The following is a 7,805-nucleotide window of genomic DNA, read 5'->3' as shown; positions in this document are numbered from 1 at the left end:
ATATAGCGCTCCCTTTCCTCTTTTCAACAAACAGAATTCATGGATACTCCCGTACTCCTGAGTGGCGCAGTGGTCTAAGGCACTGCATCGCAGTGCTAACTGTGCCACTAGAGATCCTGGTTCGAATCCAGGCTCTGTCGCAGCCGGCCGCGACCGGGAGACTCATGGGCGGCGCACAATTGGGCCAGTGTCGTCCAGGGTAGGGGAGGGAATGGCCAGCAGGGATGTAGCTCAGTTGATAGAGCATGGCGTTTGCAACGCCAGGGTTGTGGGTTCGATTCCAACGGGGGGCCAGTATAAAAAAACAAATGTATTCACTAACTGTAAGTCGCTCTGGATAAGAGCGTGTGCTAAATGACTAAAATGTAAAAAAAATGTAATAGTTCAAACATTTACAAAGAAACATAAATTCCCCTCACATCAATGTTTTGTCATGCTGACATGAATTTATCAGGGCCTCGTTTCCCAGTTGCGATGTAACTTAAGCATTACGATGACCGTACCAGATGCATCGTTATTTACGAGCCAACCTTTCTCAAACAAGCACGTAGAGAAAGCGTTCGCTAAGTGCATCGTTAGACCATTTGTCAATACTTATAGGATCTGCTTTCTCCATTCAAATCTTACCTTAACATTATAATTATTCCACAATACTGACGACGGATCAGCTCCTAGAGAGATATTATCACCTGTGGCTGCTAATAGGCAATTGAGGCGACTTACTATGCTTACCCTATAATAATGCACTAAATCACAGATTGGGAACATCATTTGCACACATGCTGTTGCACATCATGAAACACAGAGGCAAAAATTACAGATAGTAGCCTGGTCGCAAAATAGACCTCAATTGATTGAACATGACACTTATTTCAATATGATCATTTTATCCTGCACTTGTTTGTAACAATTGAAAATTCCTTGGCAACTTTGTAATTGTAGTCAACTTTGTTATGAAGTAATCGGCAGTCACAGTCAGACAGATAGCCCAAACTTCTTGATTCTATGTTCAGCAGAGATCTGTGAATAACGATGCACTTTGGCTGCTCTACGAGTGGTCTGGATCACTCCTAGATGTGCAAAGGTTTTTAAGAGACACGTTACTAACGAAGGCTCTGGGAAACACCTCAGCTACTAAAGAGGTTCTCAAGATGATCTTAATGCTACTAAAGCTCTGAGAATTCAAACATTTTAACCTTAAAAATATTACACAGCGCCATTTAGATTGGGAATAATTAGCACTGTGACAACAAACCCGTGAGACAACCAACCCTGGTCTCCCCTACAAGAAGCCCCAAAGGGGGAAGCTACTGGATGCACTAGTTGAGCTAGGGGGCTGACCATCCGGAAGGACCCCATCAAGGCGTTTTCATTTCTTGGACTGTGCTCTCATCTTCACCGTAGCCAAGGTTTATTGTTTGGTATATCTGCCAACAGAACCTAATTCTGGCACAGATGCCACTGTTATTAGATGAGATATTTACTTGCCGTGTTTGTGGGTGGAGAGAACATTAACACCATGCAGACTAAATGTTTATGACATTAAGTTATTTTAATGTGCAAAGATCTTGCATGATATATGACCTGTCGTGTACACCCGGCATAAGTTCCAAACTTTCTCTGGGCAGAAGTTACCCTCCGGGGAATAAACAAACATTTGAACTTTCTTTTGGCTGTCTTTTTGAGTGGGTGAATATAGGTTGTAATATCATTGATCAACATCTCAACCAAATATTACCTAATTATCCACGTTGAAATGATGTGATGTGCCCAGTGGGATGACCCTTTACAACAAGTTGATTTTGCTGAAGCCGCTGTGTTAGTGCTGGGATGGAACAAGAGCCTGCAAACCATGTGGATGGGCCGTCCATAACGAGTTGCAGGCCCCTGATATACTGTTATTAACTGTCAGATGTCATTAAGCAGTTGAGTAACTGTCATTATCAAACTGTTTTGGGCCCATCGGGGAATCGAATAGTAACTCTTGATCCAATACATTTTAAGGGTGCTTAAAAATGACTCAGTCTGTGCTCGCAATGTAGTTTTATCACCACAGACAGGAGTTTGGATGAGACACCCCAGGCCTTGGCTCTAGTCAGCATTCCCCCCCATGATTCAAGCCATTAAAATGTCACAGCCAGTAAAAATCTAAATCTGGAAATGAAATGTCAGATGCTGTGGCATGGATCCACAAAACAACCAATCTTGGCTCGGTTAATTCAGATCTTATTTTCCAGGTCACATATCTTGCTGTAAATCTATTACGGTGTCAGCAATGTGAGGACCTCATGGTCGACTCATAAGGTCAGAATAATGTGCTGGCCTGTATCGGATCTCTCTGTGTTCTACAGTATAGGTATGAGGTCTTCACTTTTCAGCATGCAGTGTGAAGTTAATTGAGGGCTAAACACTTGTATCAAATGGGCAGCTGTTGTGTTTTTCAGCAAGGTTTACAGATCGGACAAACAAGTAGTCCAAATTATTAAAATTATTACCCCCTTTCAGTGACCTCCAACCATGGCCATGATCCAAAACTGGGTATCAGAAATACACGCACCCTAAAGTTATTTGGGAATGCTTTATGACCCTCTGGCATTGCTTCATATCTGCTGAGCTGTTCTTGAAACTAAAATTTGATCCCATACAGTCCATGGCAAAGTTACAAGAAGCGAACCAAAGCAACAGATCATTTACAAGTCTAATATGGCCATGTTCAGAAACGGGTGTGTCAGAAATACATGCAGCTTCCACAGCAACATATCTAAGGTAATTTGGCTTTGCTTTATTGGCAGATCTCCTGCCATTTTAACAGACTTATTCCATGGCCATTATTCAACGGACCGGTCAAATACCTGCTTTTTTTTGGACAGCTTTATTTTTAGACTTTCAAATGTAAAACCACAGAGGTTGCAGAAAGACACAGTCAAGGACAAGAAAAGTGAAGTCCATAACAGAGAACATCAATAAAACTGGGAATCCCACACCCTCCCTTCAGCTGCAGCTGTTGGAACACAAGCGTCTCTGGGGGAGCAGGAGACTCGTCCTAGCCAAGCCTTTTGGAAGAGAAAGGACAAGTGACAACCCAAAACATTAGATGACCCCACCAATCTCTATCACCACTGTAGATTATATTTATAGCCTTCTCATAAAAGTGTGAAGCCTCTGTTATGTGTTTGGTAGGCCTATGCTGACAAAGCTATCCAGCCTCCAACTCATTGCAATTTGAACCCTCTGGTAAATGTGGATAAGTGTAACATTAACGAATACATGAAATGCTTTTTTTCTAAACTGGAATAAGGCTTGTTATTGCTTGTGGCATAATATATTATTGAATTATTGCAAGCACCCCTACGCAACGACCAAACCACCCTCTGTGAGAAATTCTTGGTGCTGAGCCCAGAGCTGCTGAGGAATCACCCAAGTGGGTGCATTACATTGTGAAGGAGGAGAATTCCAGTGGCTCCACAACACAGGCTGGTTCCCAGTGTAACCCTCTACAAGATCATCACTAGACTCCATCTTCATCAACCATCTCTCTGACAACCTTCCTCTGATCAAGCCATGAACTGTCCGTCTCCATTTTTGAAGGATGCATGCACTCAAAGACTTGGCCTCTATTGGTTAACCTAGCTAGATATTGCTAAGCTACTTATGATGATGTATAGGTTAACCTAGCTAGCTACTGCTAAGCTACTCATGATGATGTATTGGTTGACCTAGCTAACTATAGCTAAGCTACACATGATGATGCATTGGTTGACCTAGCCTATTTATGTTATGAAAAGCGCTATAGAAGTTTAATACATTATTATTAATAAATTATTATTATTATTACAACGTTGCACTGCTCATGCTAATTAAGACCTAAACATTTTGGGGGAAAAATCCTTGCAATTCCTTCTACATACAAATATCTACTGCAGTGATCCCCTGCCTGTTTCATAAGGAGCACACACATACACACACACCATGGTAGTCCATATCTACTTCCTGCCAGCCAGCCCAGGGGAAGCCCTTGCTGAGTACAGCCGTGATCCCCGTTTCCTAAAACACTCACACGTTGTCTATAAATATGCTAGCCAACCAACTGTCAGGGAAAGCCCTCACTACATGCTGACTCACAGATGATGAGGGTGGAGAGGTTAACTGTGGTTATTATTAACTGTTTGTTTTGGCAATGCTTTAGGCTCCTCCGATTCCCCAATGCTTTAGGCTCCTCCGATTCCCCAATGCTTTAGGCTCCTCCGATTCCCCAATGAATTAGGCTCCTCCGATTCCCCAATGCTTTAGGCTCCTCCGATTCCCCAATGCTTTAGGCTCCTCCGATTCCCCAATGCTTTAGGCTCCTCCGATTCCCCAATGAATTAGGCTCCTCCGATTCCCCCCCAGGATCTGTTTCAGCCAACTTTGCAGTGGCAGGCAAAAAAACGCCCCTCATGTAGCTCCTTCTAATCTTGGCATTTAGTGCCTTCTATTGGAGAATAGTTATACTACAGTTGTTGGAGATTTGCAATAAATGGCATGCTAGTAGATACCATAGATATCCAGTCATTGTGCTAATGCTAGTTAGCATTGTCTTGCGAAACTCTAATTCCTTTATACTGGATGCAGATACATATAAATGGTATCCATGAGTCATCTGACTCTGGGGAAGTAGATGAAGGGCTTCATAGCCCAAATCCTGAAGTATCCCTTTAAGGTCAGGGTAAGGGTAGGGGTCAAGGTCAGGTTTAGGATAGGGGTCAAGGTCAGGGTTAGGGTTTAGGATAGGGGTCAAGGTCAGGGTTACGGTAGGGGTCAAGGTCAGGGTTTAGGTTAGGGAAGTCCCAAGGATCCCGGATAGCACTGACCTAAATAAGGCCCATGAGGTAGGTCATGTTCATTAGGTCATGCAACAGAACACATCTTCAATCATTTTGCAATGGACACCAATAATTAGAAAGCAAGTCCACTCTAGATTTCTTACATACTCTTATTATTATCGGAGTGGCTACGGATCCGAGTTCTCTGGAATATATAGTTCTCTGCTTATGTTGGCTCAATAGGAAATTACCTTTGAATTTCTATTTGTCAATCTGTAATGCTTCAGCAATACAAATTGAATAGGGCCCTAGGTTCCACTGCCTACAAGGATGACACTCAAAAGGACCTGCACCGTTATCTAAGCCATGGTGGTTTTGCAAAACATTTGCTGGGAGAAGAGGCTGCCCCATCCCATGATTGAGCCAGAGTGCAGGATCAGAGTAGAAAACCACAGGGAACCTGCTGCTCCAGAGGATATCGGAGGTCGACTGGTCCAGAATCAAATCATGTTGTGTTGTGATACCATACAGGTATCTTAGTGTCTATGTTGTGTTACCATACAGGTATCTTAGTGTCTATGTTGTGTTAACATACAGGTATCTTAGTGTCTATGTTGTGTTACCATAAAGGTATCTTAGTGTCTATGTTGTGTTACCATACAGGTATCTTAGTGTCTATGTTGTGTTACCATACAGGTATCTTAGTGTCTATGTTGTGTTACCATACAGGTATCTTATTGTCTATGTTGTGTGTTGTGTTACCATACAGGTAACTTAGTGTCTATGTTGTGTTACCATACAGGTATCTATGTTGTGTTACCATACAGGTATCTTATTGTCTATGTTGTGTTACCATACAGGTATCTTATTGTCTATGTTGTGTTACCATACAGGTATCTTATTGTCTATGTTGTGTTACCATACAGGTATCTTATTGTCTGTGTTGTGTTACCATACAGGTATCTTAGTGTCTATTTTGTGTTACCATACAGGTATCTTAGTGTCTATGTTGTGTTACCATACAGGTATCTTAGTGTCTATGTTGTGTTACCATACAGGTATCTATGTTGTGTTACCATAGAGGTATCTTATTGTCTATGTTGTGTTACCATACAGGTATCTTATTGTCTATGTTGTGTTACCATACATGTATCTTATTGTCTATGTTGTGTGTTGTGTTACCATACAGGTATCTTAGTGTCTATGTTGTGTTACCATACAGGTATCTATGTTGTGTTACCATACAGGTATCTTATTGTCTATGTTGTGTTACCATACAGGTATCTTAGTGTCTATGTTGTGTTACCATACAGGTATCTATGTTGTGTTACCATACAGGTATCTTATTGTCTATGTTGTGTTACCATACAGGTATCTTAGTGTCTATGTTGTGTTACCATGCAGGTATTTTAGTGTCTATGTTGTGTTACCATACAGGTATCTTATTGTCTATGTTGTGTTACCATACAGGTATCTTAGTGTCTATGTTGTGTTACCATACAGGTATCTTATTGTCTATGTTGTGTGTTGTGTTACCATACAGGTATCTTAGTGTCTATGTTGTGTTACCATACAGGTATCTATGTTGTGTTACCATACAGGTATCTTATTGTCTATGTTGTGTTACCATACAGGTATCTTATTGTCTATGTTGTGTTACCATACAGGTATCTTATTGTCTATGTTGTGTTACCATACAGGTATCTTATTGTCTGTGTTGTGTTACCATACAGGTATCTTAGTGTCTATGTTGTGTTACCATACAGGTATCTTAGTGTCTATGTTGTGTTACCATACAGGTATCTTAGTGTCTATGTTGTGTTATCATAGAGGTATCTTGTTGTCTATGTTGTGTTACCATACAGGTATCTTATTGTCTATGTTGTGTTACCATACAGGTATCTTATTGTCTATGTTTTGTGTTGTGTTACCATACAGGTATCTTAGTGTCTATGTTGTGTTACCATACAGGTATCTATGTTGTGTTACCATACAGGTATCTTAGTGTCTATGTTGTGTTACCATACAGGTATCTATGTTGTGTTACCATACAGGTATCTTAGTGTCTATGTTGTGTTACCATACAGGTATCTTAGTGTCTATGTTGTGTTACCATACAGGTATCTTATTGTCTATGATGTGTTACCATACAGGTATCTTAGTGTCTATGTTGTGTTTCCATACAGGTATCTTAGTGTCTATGTTGTGTTACCATACAGGTATCTTAGTGTCTATATTGTGTGTTGTGTTACTATACAGGTATCTTAGTGTCTATGTTGTGTTACCATACAGGTATCTTAGTGTCTATGTTGTGTTACCATACAGGTATCTATGTTGTGTTACCATACAGGTATCTTATTGTCTATGTTGTGTTACCATACAGGTATCTTAGTGTCTATGTTGTGTTACCATACAGGTATCTTATTGTCTATATTGTGTGTTGTGTTACTATACAGGTATCTTAGTGTCTATGTTGTGTTTCCATACAGGTATCTTATTGTCTATGTTGTGTGTTGTGTTACCATACAGGTATCTTATTGTCTATGTTGTGTTACCATACAGGTATCTTAGTGTCTATGTTGTGTTACCATACAGGTATCTTAGTGTCTATGTTGTGTTACCATACATGTATCTATGTTGTGTTACCATACAGGTATCTTATTGTCTATGTTGTGTTACCATACAGGTATCTTAGTGTCTATGTTGTGTTACCATATAGGTATCTTATTGTCTATATTGTGTGTTGTGTTACTATACAGGTATCTTAGTGTCTATGTTATGTTTCCAAACAGGTATCTTATTGTCTATGTTGTGTGTTGTGTTACCATACAGGTATCTTATTGTCTATGTTGTGTTACCATACAGGTATCTTAGTGTCTATGTTGTGTTACCATGCAGGTATCTTAGTGTCTATGTTGTGTTACCATACAGGTATTTTATTATCTATGTTGTGTTACCATACAGGTATCTTAGTGTCTATGTTGTGTTACCATACAGGTATCT

The sequence above is a fragment of the Coregonus clupeaformis genome, unplaced genomic scaffold (assembly GCF_020615455.1).
Source record: "Coregonus clupeaformis isolate EN_2021a unplaced genomic scaffold, ASM2061545v1 scaf2607, whole genome shotgun sequence".
In the NCBI taxonomy this organism is placed as follows: Eukaryota; Metazoa; Chordata; class Actinopteri; order Salmoniformes; family Salmonidae; genus Coregonus; species Coregonus clupeaformis.
This window is presented reverse-complemented; position numbering follows the sequence as displayed.